The sequence below is a fragment of the Lissotriton vulgaris genome, unplaced genomic scaffold (genome assembly GCF_964263255.1).
Source record: "Lissotriton vulgaris unplaced genomic scaffold, aLisVul1.2 SCAFFOLD_850, whole genome shotgun sequence".
NCBI lineage: Eukaryota > Metazoa > Chordata > Amphibia > Caudata > Salamandridae > Lissotriton > Lissotriton vulgaris.
Window position 1 is genome coordinate 177,158 of NW_028247634.1, and position 24,559 is coordinate 201,716.

Genomic DNA, 24,559 nt, shown 5'->3' on the forward strand with positions numbered 1-24,559 from the left:
GCTTTCTTCAGGGTGTAGCGCCCACTGGTCCTGGGGCGCTGGTCAGGGGGCAAGTTCAGCAGCAAGCCCTTGGAGATCTCTCAGCAGAGTTTGGCACAAAGTTTCACAAAGCAAAAGTCTTCTTGTAGTCTTTTCTTTTCCTCTCCTTCGGCAGCAGGGCACCAGACACAGGCCAGAGACCGCACTCCGCCTTGTCCTTCCAGGTCCCTCTCGTCGGGTAGAGTTCCTTCTGTAGCCCAAACAGGATCTAATTTACAAGGAGCAGGGCTCCTACTTTTATACTGCATTTCTTTTGTTCTCGCAGGCCAGGGGGGGCCTTTTCATAGCCACTTTCAGTCCTTGAGTACTCTGGTGGGTGTAATCCGGCTTCTGCTTTCAGTGCGAGGGGCAGGCGCATCAGGCGCCCCACAGGAGGTGGAGCCAGCATTGTGTGGACAGGGGCAGCCAGAAGTACCTTGTTGATGAGGCTTCGCCCTTCCTGGGCCAGGTGTCGGCTGAGTCATCAGTCGCTCCCCAGGAGGGTGGAGCCAGCATTGTGGTGGCAGAGCACAGCAAGATTCAGAGTCAAGAGCCACTCCTACCTCCCACTAAGGTGTAATCTTCGCATTCACCACCTGTCATCCCCCAGCCCTGTCACTCGCACATCCCAGACAGTCAGATACACATACCAGCAGAGGCGGGCTGAAATGGTTAGGCAAGCAAATGCTAACTTTCTAAAAGTAGCATTTGCAAACACAGGATATTAAAATAAACTTTACTAAAAGAAATATTTTATTATTCTGAGTTCAGGCATACTAAACATGACTCTCTACCGTGCTCCCTGAGCCTGCTGGGATTATAGCGTGTAATAATTCCAGCAGCCCATTCTGGCCTAACGGAAGCAGGTAGCCTTTAATAGTGAAATACGAATTTAGTTGTAATTCACTACTAGGACATGCCACACACATCAGGGCTTGTCCTACCTTACACCTACAATGCACCCTGCCCGTAGGCCTACCATAGGGGTGACTAATATGCAGTCAAGGGAAGGTTTAGGGGCTGGCAAGTGTGTGCACTTGCCCAGCCAGCATGACAGTACGAGACTGCACGCGGGTTCTGCAGTGGCAGTCCCCAGACACATCTTAAGGCTGCTTCTGTGGGTGGCGCAACCAGCGCTGCAGGCCCACTAGCAGTATTGGCATTCACAAGCCCTGGCACTCCTAGTGCGCTTTACTAGGGACTAACAGTAAATCCAATGCACCAATCATGGACATCAATCACATGTACAATTTACCGTAGGGAGCACTTGCACTGCGGCACGGGTCGGCCGTGGCGCAGTGCCCTGAGTATCGGAAAACCAGCAAAACATCGGAGGCACACCAGCAAAAAGTGGAAGGGAAACTCACGCCAAGGTGCCAGGTCTAACAATCCAGAGATGCAGCTGAAGCCCTTTGGTATTGAATGAAACATACTTTATTGCATGTGTCATCAAATGCACCACTGAAACTGATGTTTACTCACTTAACTGCACGGCTACATTACAGCATCAACACATTGTTAAAAGACGACACTGATGAAACGTTGTGGAAAACCACAGAAGCGCCAGCTTGGCAGTGCCTGGACGGGACAACAAGGCCCATCTGAGAAGGACTCCACCCGCCAAAAGACTACATTTGAGAACTTTGGCTTCATAGTTCACGGTGAGATGGTCTGTGTTCCTTAGAAGCTAAATGGCGGTGATCGATCGATCACTGAATCCCTCCTTCCTTCCACTCCAGACTCGGTACAGTCCAAGGTCCCAACTCTCATCGCACCGAGGGAGTTCTCTTGAAGGCTTTGCGCCATAAGCGATTGGAATATTCTGAAAATTCAGGATTTAGGATGTGCGTTCAGACACACAATATTCAACTTTTACCTGTTGTGGGGTTTTTAGGGATGGGGTTCTAGAGTGATTCTAACCTCCTGTGTGGTGGCCTCGGAGTGCTTGTACACTTGGGGACAGATCACAAGAGACAGACGCTGTGAAGACGACTCCGCGGATGCCACCCCTGGTGTTGTACTCATTCAGAGGTTCTGTCAGCTTTAAAGAGGTTGTACATGTCGGTGACCCGAAGACATTTACAAAAGAAGGAAAATACAGCCTGGACCGACACCTCTTCAAATGAAGATAAAACCTTCTGGAACACGTAAAGAACCATGACCCTCTGTGAAAACAGAATATAAATTCCCATCGTATTTTTTGTTGGGATCGGTCTCCCCCGCCTCGAGGAGGGCCATGTGACGAAATACACCGGCAGATTAGGGGTGTGGCACGCAATTCTGAAGTGTAAAGTTCTTTTTTGCATCCATTGTTTATTGGCAAAGGATTGACTTAAACAAACACGAGGAAAAACATATGAGTCAATTTCAAATAAGTATGTTAGTTGAAAAGCATATTTTGACATAACTGAGGGCAGTGACGCCACTCTCCCATCCACGAGGGCCGACATGGAGCAGAAAATATACAATCACGCAATTAAGAATAGAGATATCACTTACATCGAGCATAACAGTTAATACTGCAGAGGCAAAGAGTCAAGAGCAAAGAAGCGAAGCACAGGCTGTTGGGACTGACTAAGTTAACCGTACAGGGTACACATAGGAAAGAGGTTCCATCTAAGAGGGATTTTCAATGAATCTTAGTTCAAGATGAGGGAAATGAGGTGGACTGTGTTGTAGAATTACACATACGAGGGATTGATTCAGACTCTGAAAATCACCAGAGGCTGGAAACTGAAGGCATTTCCCTGAAATGTTCTCTTATCGAGTGCCTTATAGGTCACAAAATGCTGATAGCATGACCAGACAGCTAGAACGGACCGTCCGGCAAGTAGCAGTCACAGACTGTGGTCAGAAGGTACGCTTGCGATCGCCAAGGACGTCTGTGAATCCAAACGAAGATTGCCGTCTGCTAACCAACGGAGAGGTCAGCTTGTCTCGGTTGTGGGAATCGACCCTTCACGACGATGCCATAAGGGAATAGTCTTTAAGATATCATTCCACAGAGCAGGCAGAGAATGATTTCAGACTATTACTACACATTCTGAATCCCTGATGTAGACAAGATCTTTAAAGCGCTATGGCACTTTAATATTGCAATCCTACTACACTGCAAAAAGAGCAACAGAAAATTACCTGCTGCCCTGATGAAGGCCACAGGAGCACATCCCAGTTCCTATTGTGGTTGAAACGAATTTTCTGTGGGGTAGGCCAAATGGCACACTACCTGATCTACCAGTCGAACTGCTGCCGAACGGTCTGCTGAGTGCTCGCTGACCAATCATACAAACAGTGCGCTTCATACCGACCTTCCCCGTGGGTGTATTCCTGGAAGAACAGAGCTATTCCTTGAAAACTCTGCCTTTTGAACAAAAAATGTGTTTTGTGATGTTAGTAATAACCAGAAAATATTATTTTCAATGCCTGTTAGAGGTTCTGAGAGCCCTGAGAAACCTTACGACATGGTCTAGAAACGCTAATACTACTCCGCAACGTGTTTCCACTGAGTCAGTGGTTATGGTCACTATTACACTTTACACTATCACGTGACAACGACGCCATGCTTCTCAGCAGTGCCAGACAACAGTGCAGTCTATGTGCGCTGACAAGGGCTGTGTATGGCAAGTTTGGGGTGGATGGTGGAAAGTTGAGACAAAGAACCCAGAGACATGGGAGGTCACGGCACGTATAGTTCAGTGGGGGTTGTGCATTGAATAGCACAGCGCCTATGGATACAAAAGTTTTGGAAGTAGGTATGGCTTGAAGTGACCCCGATGACACCACCGCCGTGAATGGCCTACCAAGCTGCTGACAGATGCTGTGCATATTTTGGAGGTAATATTGTGAATTGCACAGTTTACCAAGGCGGCCTTTACTAGTCTTGCTTGCATAGGTCATCTATTATGTACATGTCACAATTACCCGTGAATGATATTTTGAGAAGGCGTCTTTGCCGGTGAAGTGTTTTATTGCGAGAGGATTTTGCCTTTGAATATAATTAGAGATATGTAATCGGGTAACAAAGAACTAAAAACAAAATGAATGCAAATATCTCAAATGTAGCACAGAATGTAATCAGGAATTTAAAAAAAGAGAGAAGGAATGTAATAAGAGGCCTATACAAATGCAGGAAAGAATGTGCTACAAATGTAAAAGAGAACGAGAAAGGAATGCAGAACAACCGGAATTATTTCTTCTGCTATTTTTGTTTTGCAGTAGATAGAAAACGACACCTTTCTTGGCCGGGCCCCAGGACACATCTTGTAACAACGCTCGGAAAGTATCAGGTTCCACCTCTGGACGGATTCCTGCCAGCAGCCAGTCAATGTTAGTTTTCGGCCGCAGCTTAATTACGGAACGGGAGTGAAGGGATCTGAAGAGGGACAGAGACCATTCATGCCACTGACTCCCCAAAGGCCTGCACTGCAGTATCTGTCTCCACCCCAAGCCCCCGCCCCCTCTGAAAAGGCCGCGCCCCCCCCCCCCCCCCCCCCCGAGCGCGAGGCGCGCGCGTGCCCCGGCGTGGCTTCCGCGCGCTCTGTGCCATGGCACTCAGCTGCACGGTTCCTACCGGAGCGCGCCCAGGATGCAATAGCCCTTGGCCGAGTCCCGTCTGAGGTGGCACGGAGGACAAACAACGTACGAACTGGTATGAGGCCCAGAGATCCGACCTCTGAGATCAATCCATCTCATTTTTGGTTCCTCATCACAAATTATGTGGATTTAGCTGAAGGGGAGGGTTGCGAGGTCGGGGGACGGGCCGGAGGAGTGTAACATTTACCTCATGGCGGTGCTTTCCAGAACTTTTAATAATGCAATGCTATTAGAAATGGGTTATGGGCACAACTCTCCAAGGCCTGAACGCGCCTTTTTACAAGTCACAGCCCTCAGGTGTGATAATTCAATGGGTTCCAGCGGAGTAAACGAAGACTACAACTCCCACAATGCAGTGGTCTGGTAAGCGTAAGCCTGGGACTGGAAGCAATGCGTCGTCGAGGTGCAGGGACAAAGTAAACCTACATTCAAGGGTTCAAGCTCTGGGGTTAAGTCGGTCAGCCCAGAGAGGTCGTTGCCCGTCCCCGCGCAGTGGACAGCTCGATGGTACAGGGCGGGCACGCGCCTGGGGCAGAGGAGGTGTTTGTAGGCGCTGGTAGCGGGCTCCAGACCAGCCCTCCCAGGTCTGCACAGCCGAGCGTGCTGCTCATAATGAAGGAAGAAGTGAGCCCGCACGAGCCGGGGGGCAGTGCCTGGTGGCCTGGGTATCACGTCCGGGTCCTGGCATAAAAAAGGTGTACATGTGTGGGGGGGGGGGGGGGGGGGGGGGGGTGTTGTTAGGGCACCCTGAACGATGCAGAGCCAGGATGTTGGCCTCTTCCAGCGGGCCCGGCTGCTGAAGGGGTGAGCTGGTTTATCCGGCTGTGGAGCCTGTCTTACTCTCCCAGACGCACAGCCCCTGACACAAGACTACACAATGAATGCCGTAAGGAAAGAGAGGCTTTGTCTTAGCGGCCAATCACCGAGCACTTCGCAGCACTTTTGCCTGTGCAAGCTGTGTAGCCCATGTAGGCGATTGCTTTAGCGGTCTTTACGTGTAGGGTCCGCAAGGGACAGGAATTTTCTCAGTCTAAGTCCCTCATCAGGGGTTGACTCGCAGTGGAGGGCCCTTGGCTAGGGGCTTGGGTAAGCTTTTTACCCAGAAGTATCTATTTAGTTGTTATTCAGGTACGATAGTCGCGATTCCTTTGGCAGTGTTCACTTACCAGGTAGTAAGAGGAGGAAGTTTTAGTTCCCATAGATCCACAGGATGTGTATACAGTTGTATAGGCTGCTTGTTTAAGCTTCATAGGGTACAACGTAGGCCAGGCACAGGGGACGACTTGCACAAGTGTCTGTTATAAGGGATGTTTGCCTGAGCAAACTCTCACTGGCCTCATACGCTTGTTGGAGAAGCTTGCGGCCAGCGGTGGGCTGCCCAACTAATGTATTATGTTATGGGGGCAGGCATGCACTATGAGTTGATCCTCGAGATCTGCCAAGTCAGTCATTATGACTCGATGGCGTTCCCACTGCCCAAGAGGGGTCAAGTTTCATCTGGTAGTTCCCCCTCCTACCCGGCTGGTACTCTGGGACACCCGTGCATTTGTCACACTTCCCATGGCACGACAGTCACTACCAGGCGGGAACGGCCAGTTACAAGCCTTGACAGGACAGGACCAGCCACGCACATTTACTGGTAACTTTAAGTAAACGCATGTCACACACACTGACTGGGTGTCCGGGGCCCAATGCCATTAACCTAAGCTGCGAGGGGGCATCAGGCTGTCAGATGTCTGTGAGGGACGGAAATGGGCATTAGGGGCCTAGTGCATGACTCAGTATTGGCAGGGACACATATGGGTCCCAGCGGAGCCCCCAAAGGGATTACAGCGAAGCAGGTGACTCAAAACCTGGTAGTCCGACACCGTCCTGGTGGAAGTATCAAGGCTCACACGGGTGGTTAGCAGGGACCGGGTTTCTGTGTCCGGTCGTAGGGTCAGCAAACAGGGTAGACTGCACTAGTTGGCCCTTCATGGGGGTTTCAGTGTCTATCCACAGGCAACACACTCTCTTACCCTCCATCTTGTTGTGACATCATGCTGTGTCGCCGGGGAGCTATGGAGAAGTATTGTTAATTTGTCTGGGCTCTGGGACTAGCATGCACCCTAGAAGAAGAACACAAGGGGAATTGGCCACACGTTGGTGACAGGTGAGCTTAGTGGTCGGATTTCTTGCCTTAGCTCCCGTGGCAGGGCGCTCTGTCGGGGACAAGTGAGGCAGCTGGCTCGCAAGAGGTTTCCTGCGCCATGCGCAAACTTTTGAGCAGAGATTTGGCTTTATTGACATGTGTGCTACACGCCAATTTCCCATGGTGTTTCAGGACATTTGGGTCAGCGCTCCACTTTTGCTTGGACCGGTTTCTACTGGATAGGGATGAAGCCCTAGTAATAGCAAGTAAAGAACAGCTAGGAGGAATGCCGGCCTTGGTGGGGGGCCCTGGCTGCGACGGTCGCCACACCCAGGGCTGTGGCGGAGTTACAGGGCGATCCAGAGGCAGAAAGGTACCCGGTAGTACCCACATCAGGAGCACAAAGGATGCTGAGGCCTAATATCCCCAGAAAGTCTGAGCGGTGGACCCTGGGGGTGAGACGGCGCCCCGCTATCCTACGGGCGGTTGGAAACCTGTACAACAGGGAGTCGCTTGAACGCTCTGCCCCTCATAGGGGTGGGGCGTGAGCAAGAGGGTGGACCAATGGTTCACCGGAAATGGGAGGGGCTATCTCCTCACCACAACCGCTAAGCAACGATTGGCTAAGGCCACGTTGTAAATTGGCCCATCAGGTGGTAGGTCGCGAGGGGCGGCTTGCCTTTGGATCGTCTGTAAGATAACCCACCTTATTGGCATTTGTATATGCTAATAAACCTGCAGCTACTTTTCTCCAACAAAAAGTTGTCTTGTCTGCTTATTTCTGCGACATGCATGTTTCTGTGAGCGGGCTGGTGAGTGGGCCGATATTGGCACTATGCCTCTCTTACGTTTCTCCTGATGTGTAAACTACATTCGCCAGAGGGCTGGCACCTAGGTTGTTAAACCGTGCAGCATGAGTAACGCGTCTTCGCAGCAGAGCATCGGGAGAGTTCAGCTCGTCATTTACGTCCAAACAAAGCGAGGCCAGGCTTCCTTCTCCGGAGAACATGTGGAATGTCTTGTGTTTTACACCAGAAGGGTCTAGCCGGACAGACAGACAGACAGACTGCTGTCATATGTGTAAGATCAAAACCTCAGTGCATAGCTAACAGTGGTGCAGCCGATGCAGTGGCGCCGGGGCCCGGGGGTGAGGAGCCCACGGCCTTTCAAATATGGCTGCTGTTCACTTACCGCCCAAGGGTAGCTGGGCCCACTTTCCATGCTTGCAGTAGGGGCCTCGTGATGCCGTCTCACCAGCAGTGTGATGGGCTTGTATGTATCCTCGAAGGACGTTATCATGAGTTAACTGCCCGCCAGGCAAGTTGTGCACCTCAGGCTGAAGGTGAGGATGCAGAAGGGCAGAGGGGGAGGGGGATGGGGGAGGGAGAGAAGAAATGATGTCACTATAAAGCCCCCTAGAACCATCATTAATTGGATTCAAACACCCAGCGTGCAGCAGGGCTTCAGAAACCCGTTGAGTGTTTATTCAGTCATTTATTTACACAAGTTATTTAATCGTGTGATCCACGTCAGCTGGTTCAGCTGCACAGGGGTGTGTACGGAATAACAGCCCTCGTGCAGGAAAGAGCAGTCCAGAAGCAGCAACAGAGGGGGGAAAGGCCCCGGTGGCAAACATGCGAGCAGGGATGAGGTGTTTAGAAAGAGCGTTGTGAAGGGCCAGCATAGTGAGTGAGCACATACTGTCTCAGGGGGGTTTCAGAGCTCGTGGAGCAGCAAGAAAGAGCTGGGTTAGTGCCTGAGGGATACCCAGGCACAGACCAGACTGTTGTGTGTTTCCTGCATGGCTATTTGTGGTTCTCCCTAGTTTAGCCTAACTATATACTTGGCCTTATGTTTCCTTTGCACAGGTTACTGCATAAACACGCTGACTTTTGTGTCACATTGTACTTTAAAATGGAACCTGCACGTGTTTTCACACAAAAAAGGGTCATCAATAAAATGCTGACGGTCCAAAATGCAGCGGCAAGAATACTTTCGGGGATTCCCAAATTTAAACCGATCTCGCAGATCCTTCGAAACTATAATTGGCTGGCAATCAAGAATCGCATAAAATTCAAGGTTCTCTGCCTTTCTTATAAAACGGTTCACAAGCAAGGGCCTCAGTTTCTTATAAAACAGCTCACGACCTATCATCCCTCCAGACAACTGAGATCTGCGGCGGCCTATCAATTAGAGGTCCCACGCAACAAGACTGTTTCCTGGGGTGACAGACGCTTTGTGGTTGTAGCACCTAGACTTTGGAATACACTACCACTACAAATTCGAGTATGCCAATCCCTGTTTCAGTTTCGGAAATTGATTAAAACATGGTTGTTTAACCAGTAATCCCTCTCTGAATCTTGTATGAATCATTAGCGCCGAGACGCCCATGGGCATTTGTTCGCGCTCTATAAATGTCAAAAATAAATAAATAAATGTTCGTGTTCTGTTCTTTTCCTGGGATTAAGTCTGAACACCACAGACAAGGTCAAATAACAATTTCCCTTGTTATTCTTTCTGGCCAGGCACTAGCACCTAGACATAACACAAGAATTCAGCTGTTGTTTATGTGCACGTGTCCTTGTAATATGGATGAGATGGAAAATGTGTTGTAAAATGCAACATTTTTGTCAAATCTTTCTTAGGTGTTTTACCTCACAACTCCCACCCCCAAACCCTGCTTGTTGTGATCCGGCTTGCTCGCTTCACTCACTATGTGCCATACAGGGCTGGGCTGACAAAGTTTGCCAGGGCTGCTTTGGGTTCCCAATCCGGCCCTGCTGACCCAACCTCTGAGAAAGCTCAGAAAAGGCCACCACCACCTGGACTTGGGGCTCACACAGTGACAAGGCCTTCCAGAAGACGAAAGTTGCTCTCTCGGCTGACACTATGCTTGTCTAGTGTGACCCTAACAAGCCATCCGCCTGTCATTTGATGCAAGAACGATGGGATGAGGGGCAGTCCTAGATCAGGAACAAAAGTGTGTGGTGTGTGCCCCAGTGACGCATGCAAGCTGAGCGCTAACATCAACAGATCAACAGTCCTTCCAATGTGAATGAGAGCCTATTGCAATTCACTGGGGCTGCTGTCATTTCTATCTATACGTCTACGGTAATCGCTTTGTTGTCCACACGGAACATAAGCCTTTCATGCAGCTTTTTTAAGAGTTTTCATTAAAACCTCCTCCCCAAATCGAGAAATGGGTGCTCTGGCTCCAAGAATACTCTTTTAAAGTTGAATCTAAACTGGGCCCCATAAAGCCACAGATTTGTCCGTGCAGAGGACTATGGTGGGTGACTACTTTAAATACCCCAAAGTAGAGGTCGTCACGACTACGGCAGCCAGTGTGGTAACACCAAAGATGGAGAAAATCATAGCCACTCAAAGCATAATTCGCAGGTTAAGGACGGACAATCGGCCCCCTTATCACACTCAAGACGTAGCGGAGTAGTTGCATTATTGGGGCGTACAACACAAGAAAATCATACCTCACTGTCCTGAGGTGAATGGAGAGGTGGAGCGTTTTATGTGGTAATCATAAAGCAATTCCACGCCGTCCTGCAGATGGCAGTTAGGGTGGTTCTGGGAGTCGTCACTTCTGGTGGCAGCCTGAGACTCATATCTAATTTTCTTGTACGTTGTGGAGAGTTAATGATGTGAGCTACTGGTGGGTTTGGGACCACCCACTTGTAAAGGAGTTATGTTAGCAGACCTGGAGTTGAGGGTCCCTGTTGGTATGGTCGGGACGTGGTGTTCCATGTTCAGCAAATAGAACCCTCCTCTAATTCCCGGATTGTGTACGAGTCCATGTTTGAGCCTCGTTCATTGCCTCAGCGCCGTGCATGTACCACGCCTACGCTGCACCCACGCAACCTTCAGGCCCACACCAAACACCAACACTTCTCTGGAGCAAACAGGTACTCTGCACCAGGTGTGAAGACAGCAGAGTTTATTAACTGCCATGATGCACAAATTACCAGCATAGATATCCTGAAAACTGAATTATGATTCTAGGATTACTGCATCGTATTTTTAAACGAAAAGCTGCAAAGTGGCTCTGTCTGGCAGCAGAAACATTTCTGCTGCTCCGCAGGACCAGGAAAATCCCACAGTCTTAAAGTTCTGCATCATAAGGATTTGACAAGGAGCATCCCTCCTCTCCCCCAAGCCAGAAGCACATCAAGGAAAATGAAGTATCTAGCTCTTTGGGTGCTGATTATTGTTTTAACGCCTTAACCGCGGCGGCAGTACCGCCGCGCTGCAGGGGTACCTGCACTGAGTATTCTTACAACGAGCAGCAGCTACTCGTTTTTTTTACAGCTGTTAGGTAAAAGTGCGGCATGGAGCGCTGGGTGTGCGGTTGCCGTTCACACTCACTTCACGAGCAGTGTGCAGGGGAGGCTCTAGACTCATGGCGGCCCTGGGCCGGGAGCGTAGGTGGGGGCCCCTGAAGAAGTAGTCGGGGCGGGGCGGAGCCCCCCCGGAGGCCAGTGAAGAGGGGGGGGTTCAGGGTGTTTGGAAGTGGAACAGAGCAGGAGGCCGCCAAATCCTTGCCAGGGGCAAATATGTATCCATCCTCAGAGGAGCATTATATTAAGGATATATATTGGCGCGGCGGCGCCTGGGGTTTGGCGGCCCTGTGCAGGTGCACAGCTTGCACATGCCTAAGGCCGCCCCTGCAGTGTGTGTGTGTATGGGTGGGGAGGGGCAGGCAGGGGGGGTGGTATCGAGGTCTGCGCGGTGCCCAGCCATGCCTACAAGGGCTTGTGATGTGTGGTGTCAACAGCTCACACGGAGATCCTGCCATAAGCCGCAGTGTCAGCGCAGAGGATCAGACATCTGGCCGCACCAAGACGGATCCGCCGGGACACATCATTCACCCGGCAGGCCTTGAGGAATGCACAAGGGCAACGGAATTATAAGTGCCAGGCCAGCCCACCCGCAGCAGCGCACATTTTATAACACCCTCTGGCTCTCCGACTTTACCCTGCTGACAGAAAGGGATGACTTAAAAAGCAACAACCCCGCCCCCCCTCCCTTCCCCCCACCCCCACTGCATCTATACGCTGTGTGCTCCAAACAATCCCCGCACCTGTGCAAGCTCTGTGTCCTCCACAGTGACCCTTCCCAGCACAAGCGCGGCGCCGCTAGCTCCACCCCGTGGCTGCAGAAGAATGGCTGTATAGATGAAAGGAGCAGATTGAGGGCTAGGTTCTCAAGAGCGCAGATCTCGAACTCTAGAAGAAGGTGATAAGATAAGGTAAGCATCGTATAGAGCTAGCTCACCCGAAGGCCTCTTGGCGCTGTGCTCGGAGGCGTCAGAGGTCAGCACTGTAGTTACCCTGCAGCACGCCGTGCTGAGCCCAGGGGCGGCAGCTTAACACTGCACAGCGTGCACCCGGGCACATGAAGTCGGGCCAGAGATGACTTTTGAGGGGACTCTGGGAGAGTACGGATTCATATCTAGGAAGCCCCAGGCAGGGGCCCATTCCCCTGATATGATGAAATGTAATGTAATGTAATGTATGTATGTATACTTGTAAAGCGCACTGTTACCTCGTTACGTGGTGTCCTGGCGCTGTGTACCGCTGGGGAACCCGTCCTGGCTTTCCCTGTGAGATGGCACCCCCAAGGTGAAGCCAGGCATCCCCGGCGCTGCTGGGGCCGTTGTGGAGATTAAGCAAGCTATTGCCCAGAGTTGCAGAGTGGGACCCATGGTTAGCTTAGGCACCTAGGCGAGAATTATCGAGTCCGCGGACATTGACCCAAGACCCTGCCGCGTCGGGAATTGAACCCTGGTCCCGTGCCGACTTCTGCTTCAGGCTCAGCCGCTCTAACCATTGAGCCACACTTCTCCACAGAAGCAATGCCACCGTTCTGGGCTCAGAAGCTCCGGCCCGCCCGGAAGCTGCCCTCTTGATGCTGGCAGCACAGCAATATCGACACAGGGGCAGCAGAAGGTGCAGGGGGAGGGGGAGAAGGGGACTGCACCTAGGAGTGTAAGCCCGACACTGAAGGAGGGGTGCAGATGTGGGTGAGGTGGAGAGAGGAGGGCGAGGTGGAGAGAGTGGAGACAGTCGAGGGCGAGGTGGAGAGAGAAGTGTAGCGAGTAGAGAAGTGGATTTGGTGGCAGGGAAGAGTGTGATGTGGAGAGAAGAGTGTGAGAGGAGGGTGAGGGGAAGAGAGGAGGTAGGGAGAGGAAGGCGGGGTGGCGAGAGGAAGGCGAGGGGGAGAGAGGAAGGCGAGGGGGAGAGAGGAAGGGAGAGCGAGAGAGAGAGAGAGAGAGAGAGAGAGAGAGAGAGAGAGAGAGAGAGAGAGAGACGAGTCGAGTCGAGGTGCAGAGAGGAGATGAGAAAGGTGATGTAGTGGAGAATTGTGGTGTGGAGAGAAAGATAAGATGAGTACGAGAGGGTGTGCTATGGAGAGAGTAAAAGGGTGGTGTGGAGAATAAGGGTAGTGAGTAGAGAAGTGGGTGAGGTGAAGGGAAGAGGGTTAGAGAAGAATGAGGTAGAAAGTGGGGAGTGAGATGGATGGATTGAAGAGGTGAGAAGAGAGATGGGTAGGGTGGTCTGTATAGAGGGTGGGATAGAGAGAGAGAGAGAGAGAGAGAGAGAGAGAGAAAAGGGTAGGTGGAGAGAGAGTAGAAGGGTGGTGTGAAGAGAGGAGGTTAATATGGACGGGTTAGGTGTGGTGACGGGGCCGGTGTGGTGATGGGGCAGGAGCAGTGAACGGGGCAGGAGCAGTGAACGGGGCAGGAGCAGTGAACGGGGCAGGAGCAGTGAACGGGGCAGGAGCAGTGAACATGCAGGAGCAGTGAACGGGGCAGGAGCAGTGAACGGGGCAGGAGCAGTGAACGGGGCAGGAGCAGTGAACGGGGCAGGAGCAGTGAACGGGCAGGAGCAGTGAACGGGCAGGAGCAGTAAACGGGCAGGAGCAGTAAACGGGCAGGAGCAGTAAACGGGCAGGAGCAGTAAACGGGCAGGAGCAGTACACGGGGCAGGGAGAATGACAGAGAAGGAGTGGTAACGGGCAGGAGAAGTGACTTGTACATATGTTCTTTGTCTATTTATTTATATACTATTTCATGACATCGACTGATGTGTCTGCAAAGCATACCTTTTGTCCCAAATTTTGTCCTGAAATTTGACCGTTTGTCCTGAATTTTTACACTCACCATCATGAATTTGCGCCCATGTCAGTTTACCACCCTACATGGAGATAGGAGAATGAGTTAGAAAGAGGATGCAAGGTGGAGAAGTGAAGTTAAGATGGAGAAAAAGAAGAGGGGCAAGGAGAGAGAAGGGTGAGGTGAAGAGAGAGGGTCAGATGGAGAGAGCAGTGGAGAGAATTTGCAGTAATCAGAAGCCATGGAAGCAGGAGTCGCCAGCCAACTTTATTACTCTGCGCGCCTCTCTTCCTCGCCCGACCCTCACAGGGCGAGGCGGCATCTCTTGCCACAGATATGGGTTTCTTATCACAGCAAACACAAAAAACGAACTAGAAGTGCGGCCGACTTCCTCTTCCGGTGACTCATTATTAAGAGGAAGTGGTCATTAGCCCTCGTTTGCCTTCCTTGTTCCAGTCCTTACAGGGTGAGAGAGTGCCGCAGCAGTAACAAGCAAGCAGAAAATGCAATTATCCAAGAATGTCATGCAGAGGAGAAACTTCAATGATAATCCATCACTCAAGGGTCATGCAGAACTGCACCCAACACCTTCCCACCAACACTTGCAGAATCACCTCCCAGCCTGCAGGTGATAAGGCTTCAGACAGGAATGTGGAGACGCCCTAGAGGCTGCCATGCAGCTGTCTTTCATGGATGTACCTTTTAGCATCGCCAAGAAGGCCACCATGCCTCTGATCGACCCCCCTCACACACACACAGCAAGATGTGGGGATATCCCCCTTGTCTTAAGTCAAAACCACAGATTGATTAAGCCATCAAGGAAGGGACACTGTGACCTGTGGTGCTCCAGGCTCACAACTTTCTTCAGACAGAGCCGGGACCTTCCTGAATGAAGCAGCTCAGGACACACAGATAAAGCTTAGTAAAGACCCGAAGTATGAAACCGCTCCTCCTCCGGAGAGGAAGATCATTGAAAGAAATGGGAAATACAAGGTCTTGTGAAACATGAACGTCGTTTTGAATCAAGGGAATAACGGATGGGTCTGGTAGAAAACAGAGAAAAGGGTCAGGAGGAGGAGATCTGGCCAGAGCTGCCGTCTTTGGAACTCAGAACCAGGTTCGAGTCCCGGCGTGGGCTAGACAGCTTGTCATTCTGGGCATATCACTTAATCTGCCTGTGTCAAAAAATATAAATAGTTTTACCTTGTGTAATGTAATCCACTGCACATGTAAAGCGCTTTAATGCTTTTGGGCCAAGTTTGGGCTATTTAAAACTGCAAAAGAAACAAAAACCAATTACCCCACAAGGCCCCTAGTTCCTCTATTCTTCTCCTAGAATAAATTGGCTGTTGGAAAATGCTTTACAGGAACGGAATTTTAATTTGACAGACTAATAATTCAAACGTAGACCCTCGAGTGTCTAAAAGGATTAATGGTAGGTCCCAGGAAGACTGGCCCGGTGTATGAATAACTGGTCTTCAAAGATACAACTCTCTAGAAGCCTAGAAATCAGACCTCCAACAAACCTTCCTGAAATCTCTAATTGCAGGCCACTGGCTACACAAGGTAGAAACTGCCAGCCCTAAAACAAAGGCATCTTTCAGGAACTTTAACATTTTTATAGGGTCGCATACAGTAGGGTCTCGAGAAACATTGGGAAGCAAAGGTTTTATGTAAAGTTTGAGAGGCCGGAGGTCTGGATTGTTGACTAGACTTGGTCTACTAGGGAGCCATCCAGATCTTTCAAGCCTCAGACCCCTAGATGGAGATGGGTCAGTGCACCTGTCCAGCCGCGGACTCCACAACGGAGAGGAGTCTACGGGAAGCACCCATTAGGGGATGTTGATAACTGTAGGAAAAGCAGAACATTCGTTCTGCCTGGTCCAGTGAGGGGTGACTAAGAGAGCCTCCACCTGATCCACTAAAACCTTCTGAGGCACCCTTGGGATTAGCGGATTTAGAGTAAAGGCAAAAAAACGACTTCTGGGCCAAGGGATTGAGAAAGCATCCAGAGCCCACGTCTCCCGGGCTGGACCAGGACTGCAAAAATGAGGTAGTTGACCATTCTCCAAGAAAGCAAAGAGATCCAGCGCAGGGGGTGCAAACTTCTCCAGCATCTGTTCGAATACTCTGGAATGAAGTACTAGGATGGATGAGAGTGGGAATGAGCAACTCCAACATGGTCTGCAAGCACATTCTCCCTCCCCGGAAGATAGACCGCAGAAAGATCACGGAGAAATGCAGATCTAATTAATCAGGAGAGCCAGGGAGGAAGACTCCCAGTATAGGAAGGGCCAGCGGAACTATGCAATTGTGTGGCTGTGCATAGTTCTAGATTTCCTTCATGTGCCACATAATCCACCATCTGCCGCATATTTTCAGATTTTATCAAACATAAATGTGTTTCTAGCTCAAACAGTTCAAAACTCACTAAATACGATGACATGTTTCTGCGCAGTAGAAGGCCCTCTGCAAAGCTGGACTGGTCATCTTTCTGTTGCTTACTGCTATATTTGGGTTGTAAACTGGTAAAAATGAGGTGCAACCAATGCCCAGCCAGTGTTATCAAGTTTAACAAGCATTTGCAATGCAATAAGTTTCACATTTGCAAGAGTTTAAGCTATTGGCATTGTAAATGACAATGCCCTTTCTTTATCTGTTTTGATAATTAACACATAAATAAAAGGTATTTTCATTTACAATGACAAATAGCTTAAACACTTGTAAATACGAGACCCATTCAAAGAATCGGCCGCCATTGTTCCGGTCTGCTTAGAAAGTGAAAGCCCACATTGGTGTGCTGAATGTTGCAGGAAAGCATGTCGTGCCTGCGGTAGGAGAACCTCATTAAAGAAAATAGTGCTTAAGGCATAACGTGTAACAGAATAAAAAGGGCCAGTCCTCATTGTAGGTTACAAATGAAGACAAGGTAGTACTAAGGAGGGACTAACAAGCCTATTAACGAATCAGAGGTCAGCATTTACGAACGATAATGACACAAGCCAATGACATATGGGCAAAGAGGGGCGGGGCTTTTATTGCCTACTCCAATGCAGCATGCCACAGAGCAGGGCATGCTCTGCCCAGGCTCAACTTAAAAACTATGAAATAATGAAGTAATACGAATACAAAATGTGCCAGATTTTTCTGCATCATTTGTCTTTTCTTGCCACATAATTTATTCAACCCTGCATTATAATTTGGACCTCTTCTACCACATACTTCAGGTGGCCCTGGGTATAGGATCTACCAACCGTATTTTCTGTCCAGATGAGCAGTGACTGAGTGAGGACATCTAAGGAAAAATGTGCCAGTGCGACTCGGACTTCCTCAGTTTGAAGATCTCAAAAGGAATTAAGGGTTCCATTTGACCTGCCCTTGTCTGTACCCCAGGATGGTCCCCAAACCTTCCCTTTTGCATCTGTTGTGAATGCTTTTTGAGAAAGATAAAGAAATGGGAAGTCTCTCTGAGATTCTGCTTGAAGCCACCACTGCATATCCTGCCATATTTGGGGATGAATAGGGACTGGGCAATTGAAGGCCTGAGACCACAGCCCAGTTGCAAGCAGATTTTGAGCTGGGGGTATAAGTTTGTCTAAGCCCAGGGCACAAGCGCCAGGGCTGCGGAGCACTAGACCATCAACCCTTTCCCTTTCCGATGCTTGAGGTCCTGGTTGAAGACCTCTCAGATGAGATTGCAAATGGGCTCTTCTCTGAAGCTCTGTCGAACTTGACACCGATAAACTGCATAATTTTTAAAGGGCTCCAGATTGGACTTATGCAGGCCTGAAAGAAATGAGAATCTCGCCAAAAGTTCAGAAATGGCAAAGAAGTCTTCTATTGCCTTACAAAAAAAATGAAGCAGTCAATCAATCATCCAGATAAAGAAAAACTCTGATGCCTTTAGAATGAATGATACCCACCACAGAAGCCAACAACTTTAACGGTCTTGGTGCTAGTGACAAACTCATCGAAAGGACTATGAACTGGGAGTGCCCGTCTTGGGCATAGAAGCAGATTTGCCTCCAACAGTCTATGCGCATTGGCACATGTACATCAGCCTCTCTTAAATCTATTGACGTAAGGAAAGTGCTCCAAAGGTAATATCTTGAACCGATGGCAAGGGATGAATTTGTTTACCTCTTTTAGGACCAGAACTGGTCAGAATCAGTTAGATGCTTTCTACACCAGGAAAATTATGGACCAGTATCAAGTGACCCTTTCGGGTACCAGTACTGGGATAATCGCTGCCTGGTTCAGGAGGTCCTGGATGCCACTCTTCAGTGACACTTGTCGCACAAGACCGGTCAAAAGAGGTGTTAGGCAAAGGAAAGCTGGGCATCTCTCTAGAAAGTCCAGATACTGCCAGACCACTTGCACCGCCCATCTGTCTGATATTTATATTTGCCAGGCTGGTGAAAAAAAAAGAATCATTGCCCACCCACCTCTCTGGGCACGGATCCAGCATGGTTATACCCTTTGTGGTTGTGGGTTGCTGGGGGTGGCGAAAGCCTGAAACCAAAACTTATGACCCCTGCCCAAAAGAGCTGCCCGGATTCAGTTGATGAGTCTGGACTGAAAGGTCTTTTGAAGTTGAATACCCTCCCTTTAGTGACAGTTTTCACAGGGGTTGGGAGTTTCCGATCTTCCACCGACTTCTTGACAAGCTCCTGCAGCTGCTGACCAATAATCATGCTGTTAGCATGCTCTTCTGAGCTGCGTCCTCCTTTTAGGAGCGCATCCAACGACGCTTCCTCGCAGCAATGGATGCCCCTGAAGCTGCTGCGTCCAGGGCATCAACGGAAACATATGCCAAGAACCTCACCTGATGCTCCATAACAGATGGTGTATCAGCAAGGTCTACCCATTGATGAATCGGACCAGCCAGGGAAAGGTGCTGGTTCCGATGGCGAGATTAGAAACTGCATAAGATCTTTTTATTGGTGCATCAATCTTCTAATCCACTACATCCGTGGGTGTTGCCTCCTCTGAGATGATGATACCCTGCCATAAGAGAATCCACTTACTTATTGGAGGAAACTCCTCTGCGAACTTCTGAAGTGGACAGCTTTTAGCAAGGAATCTTCGGAATCTCCGCTTGTCAACATTACTCCATTCATACAGCATAACCTTCCTGACGGAAGTGTGAAGATGAAGGCCCTCAGGCTCTTCTCTTTAGTATGGACTGAAACAGTCAACCTGTGTGTCCCTTCAGTGTTCCAGCATGTCAGACAGCTTAGGACCTTGCACAAAACGCCCTTGGATCTCGTCAGCATCACTGCGCTCCCCCCACATCTCAGGGAGTCTTGGAGCCTTGACATGGGAAGGACCATCACTTTTAGCAAAAGTTGCTTCCACTGCACCATGAACCATATGTTGAATAGAATACACTGTGATTCTGTCCCGAGGCAGGCTTACCCACTGCCTCTCCCGGGGTACGCTCAATGTAGTTACTTTTAAAGCTGCCTTTCCCTCCATGTCATGTCATGTTATGTTAATTTGTAGACCAGAGCTAGTCACCCATGAAGGTGTCCAGGCACTTAGTCGGGCAAGCCTTAGGGGTGAAGAGAAGATCATGCCTGTTTTGTCTGGAAGAGCCATGTCTTGAGGTTCCTTCAAAGTCCATGAGGCGGGGAAGGTTCTGCGGTGTTTCGGGAGGCCGTTCCAGGTCTTGGCTTCGAGGGATGAGAAGGAGTGTCCTCTACTTCTGCTCATCTCCAGACCACCATGATGCCCTTACAGTAGCTCAGGCCTCACTGGAGCTCAGAGGTGAAACGCTGACACCTCTCCATTCACACTCTATCTGCTTGCCAGGCACCTCCCCCAGAAGTGTTGTCTAATAACCAGATCTTGCGTTTTCCATTTTCTTGTAAGACAATCAGCCCCAAAATAGGGGAACAAAGGCCTGCGTGTGTGCACTGAAGTAGAATGGATCACTAGAGCAGGTCCTGTCTTAGACAACATGTGTCAAGTCTGCCAAATCAGGATGCTACTGCTGCCCAAGGCCAGGACGGCCCACTCCAGAGCCTCCAGCGCGGGGACGCTATACAAGACGCATATCCTCCACTGCAGGATGCTTCGGCTCCCCAAGGCCCACTCCAGACCCTCCAGTGAGGGGACTCTATACATACGTCACGTCTGCTACTCCCGGATGCTACCGCTCCCCAACCCCCAGCAAGGACCACTCCAGAGCCTCCAGTGAGGGGACTACATACATGTGACATGTCTGCTGGTACAGGACGCCACTGCCTGCCTAAGTTGTCAGAACTCTTACATAGGGTAAGAATGCAATACAATACGTCACTATATTGAAACAAATATAAAAACAAATATACTCCCATGATAGGAATCCTAAACATTGAATGCAGAAGTGAAAAAAAACAGGACGTAGCATATGACACATGGAGAAGCGGGTATAAAAAAATTAAAACGTACCTTCTTTCTGCTTTCTCGCCTCGGCTCTCCTCTTCAGTCCTCCCTTGCTCGGCCTCAACAGGAAGAACACCCAGGCTCCCAGTCAGCCAATCACAACGCTGCCTTAGCAGCGTTGTGATTAGTCTGAGTGCAGTGTTTCTGTACTCAGACGCTGACTGGGAGCCTGGGTATGTTCTCCACGCAGGCTGTAATGCAGCGTTGTGAATGGTCTGAGCACCCTAACACAGCGCTCAGCCAGGGGCTGGAAGCCTGGGCGTGTTCTCCATGCGAGCTGTAATGCAGCCTGGGCGGAGAACATGAAAAGTGTGCTAGACTTGGAGCAGTCCAAGCAGTCATTGCACACTTAGGAGGGTGCTATCACTCCTCCCCCGCCCCCATGCAAAACTGCATATGTAGGAGAAAATACAATTTAAAATAACGCAAGTTATTATCATTTTATTTTCCCTTTGTTTCACTGCAAAAAAGCAGTGGGGTTATGCTCCTCCACCTTAGAGGAGCCGCCGCCACTGTTTAACTCCCTCCAGGGGTAGCAATGGTCGGGCTCATGGGAGGCGCTGTGAAGGCCGGAGCCAGGCACAGGGGAGCACAGAGTTATCACCAGAGCTCTCCAGGACTCCGGACACTCATGGGTTAAACCCAATTCTGAAGGAGCTGGCCCGCAGTGACCAGGGGACGCACTGAATGATGCGCAGGCCGCCTTGGACTTTATACAAGTGACCCTGCTGTAGCATGGACTACAGGGGCAATGCATGGTCAGACGCGCCATGATGTCTGTGCCTAGCCGCTGAATGGCATCTCTCTTCTCCGCTTACCTACCTGCCAGACCCTTACCCTCTAGTGAGCTACACACGTTTAACGTTTGCCTTTTTTGCAAGATGCGTCCAAGGCGTGGAGTCTTCTCCATGTTGACTGCTATGTGGTGGAAGGATCTCCTGCCAGTCATTTGTGCCCAATCCATTCTTACCAATGTTCACGAGTTGCTAAATACTCAGTTGTTGCTGGTGTGAGCAGTGTACCTTGTTCCTATAGGTGCCAGGACACCCTTACGGGTAATCATGCACTTTATACATTCAAAATCAAAGAATAAAGTCTCTGTAGGAAAGAGCTGATGTGGCTGTAGGGTTTCTATAAGGATCAAAAAAGTCACAAGGAGGGACAGAGGGCAGAAAAAGGTCCAGCATATGGGCCCCCAGGGATACGGGTATATGTGAAGGTGTGCAGTTCCTGTGGGAAGGTTGGACAAAGAGTTCCTGAGGAATAATTTCAGGGGGATCTGATTCTTCAAGAAAAATAGCCCTTCCACACCCGAAGGGGTGTCATGCTTCATCATTGGGCAGCTCCTCATTAGGCCGGCGCTGCAATGCCCAACAGATCCTGCGAACGGCGTGCGACCTACCCGTTGCTCAGATGAGCAGTCGCACACTGTCAGTGGCGATCCGGAACCGTGAGATGACGCTTTTAGCGCAACTTCGCTTTTGTTCATTGGAGCACTGACACTTTTGTATAGCGGTCGGTACATTTATCGATTGCAAACAGGTAGATCATACTCGCTCTTGCATTTGGGATACCACGGCACTAGATGACACGTGCTCGTGACTGCTTCCCTTGGAGTAGTTTAGTTTTTAATATTTCACGGTCCAGACGAATTGCCTAGATCTTTTATGACTTTACCAGCAAGAAACATGTTGACCAACATATACACCTTGAGCTAATGTGGACCATTATATCCACCTTGGCCTACACCTGCTTTTAACATAACCTGGAGCCTGACACATTAAAGTGTTACTTATAATTCCCAATGGACTATTTTTAAACTCACCACTCTACTCATTCACTACACCCTCTCATCCACACCCATACTGCACAACAGCAGCTTAAAAGAACTCCGGGAAAGAGCCCCCTGCGGGGCCTATTGGGCATTGCAGCGCCGGCCCAACGAGGAGCTACCGTATGATGAAGCATGACACCTCTCGGGGTGTGTGGGGGCTCTTGATCCTGAAGGATCAGATCCCCACGAACTTGATTCCTCAGGAACTCTTTGACTGACCTTCCCACAGGTACTGCACACCTTCCCGTATACAGGTTTTTATACGGTCCTGTGCTTCTAGGTGATGTTTAGATGGAGAACGAGCATTAAGAAGTATAGATCTAAGCTGATGTCTAGCAGGCACGTGCAGGCCTTGGTGGTCGCTGGAGTTAAACATACAAACCGACAAAGATTACAGGAGCAAATGCCTTCGAGGTTGTGGGAGAGCTGTTCCATAGGGCTTTGCTCACCTGAAGGGGTTGTAGGACTTCTGATGAGCAAGAAATTAGTGGCAGCAGGACACGAAACACAACAAACTGGGCTTTGCTTTATAAGGAAGTGGTAGAGATTCACAAGAGAGGAAAAGGTAGTTTCACCGGAGACGGTAAGTTTGAGTTTGAAGATAAAGGAGATCTGGGGTCACTCCGATTTACACAAACTGTGTGATCCTGGACAATTAACTTTATTTCCTGGGTGTCAGGTCATTCATTTGCCAAAATGTGGGGGACATCTATGCACTATTCAGTTCGCTCTTTCACTATATGGAAGAACATGAATTCATTCATTCATTCATTCATTCACATATGACAATATACAAGCAATTCCATATGGGAAAATCAATAGTGCGAGGTCTAGTTTATTAGCTTATCCCGTGATATGTCATTACCAAAGTGTGTCCCCAAACTGCCATGGCCGCTGCACATCTGTGCACCCCTGAGCATGTTTAAGGTGCCCCAGATGTTATCCTTTATCTGATGTAACAAGTTCACGTAGCGCTTTAGCAGGCTGACAGCGCTTGCCCTTTTCATGTTAAAGACCCCGGGATTTTACCGGTTTACCGTTCTAAAGCAAACGGGGTCTTAAAATATTCATGTAGAGTTTTAAAGAACTGAGTCATCATATAGATAAACTTGAAACTCGTTTTATGAACATTCTAGACTAGAGAATAAAGCCCAGGGGCCCTGAAGCTGCCTTGTGGGAGTGCCTTTGATGATGTACGAAAATATAATTATTAATAAGAACACTGAATACAATTACGTGAATGGCAAAATAATAACACCAGAAACATTAATAATGCTAAACACCAAACATACTAATAATACTTAAAAAAACACATCAACAAGTTCACCCTACTAGATGAATGCCAATCAGGATTCCGATCAGGGCATAGTACGGAAACTGCGATCCTCCATATTGTTGATGATGCGCTACAGGCCCTCGACCAAAACCAAGCCTGCCTACTAATTCTCCTAGACCTGTCCTCGGAATTTGACACAGTAAATCATGAAGCATTACTGACCAGGCTGCGGAACAGGATGGGACTGGAGGGAAATGTTCTGAAATGGTTCGAGTCTTTCTTACAAAACAGAACACAACGATTCCTGGTCAACCAATCAATTTCACCTATATGCCCTAACTCAATTGGAGTGCCACAAGGATCGTCACTATCACCTGACCTCTTCAACCTATATGTCGAACCCCTCACAGAAATTCTCTGAAACTCAAAGATATCCTATCACATGTATGCGGATGACACGCAGATATACATAAAGATCGCCTCCCTTGAAGACATTGAGCTAATGAACGAGACCTTGAATATGGCATTGCAATGGTTAAAGGCCAATCATCTGAAACTCAATGCCAATAAAACAGAGTTCCTATTAATCTCACCAACAAGGAGCCAGGCTGAAATAAAGGAATGGATCAAGCTGGTGACGGCGCTAAACTGCACCCCCACCCTAGTCAACTCGGCTAAATCGCTAGGAATCACTCTAGACGAAAACCTTGGCATGAAAACCCATATTAACTCAATGGCTAAAAGTGCCCGCTTCCATCTGAATTATCTAAGAAAACTGAAACCATTCATCTCAGAGACCGATCTTAAACTGGCTATCCAATCCCTAGTCATCTCTCGGATTGAATATGGCTGCACCACCTTAGCCGGATTACCAAACACGTCGACAGCACCACTAAAAGCTTGCCTGAACGCAGCGGCAAGACTCATCACGGGATCGAGAAAATTCGACCATATATCCCTGCACTTGAAAGCATTAAACTGGCTTCCCTTTGAAGCCAGAATCCAACTAAAGATAGCATGTATCACCCATAAAGCGCTCCACTACAACACGCTAAGATACCTAGCCAAGAAAATTGAGCTTTCAGGAGGTAACAGACCAGCTAGGAGTGCTAAGGAGCTGCTGTTGAGGCGGGCCTTCTTCCGAAAGAAGAA

At 49.3% G+C, this 24,559-nt stretch overlaps 1 protein-coding gene across 1 annotated transcript in view; it reads right to left on the reverse strand.

Moving 5' to 3' along the window:
- Positions 1-24,559, reverse strand: part of LOC147665086 (alanine aminotransferase 2-like) — a gene marked incomplete at its 3' end in the record, with an annotated part of 350,428 nt that overhangs the window by 173,896 nt on the left and 151,973 nt on the right. The gene's annotated exons all lie outside the window — the stretch shown is intronic.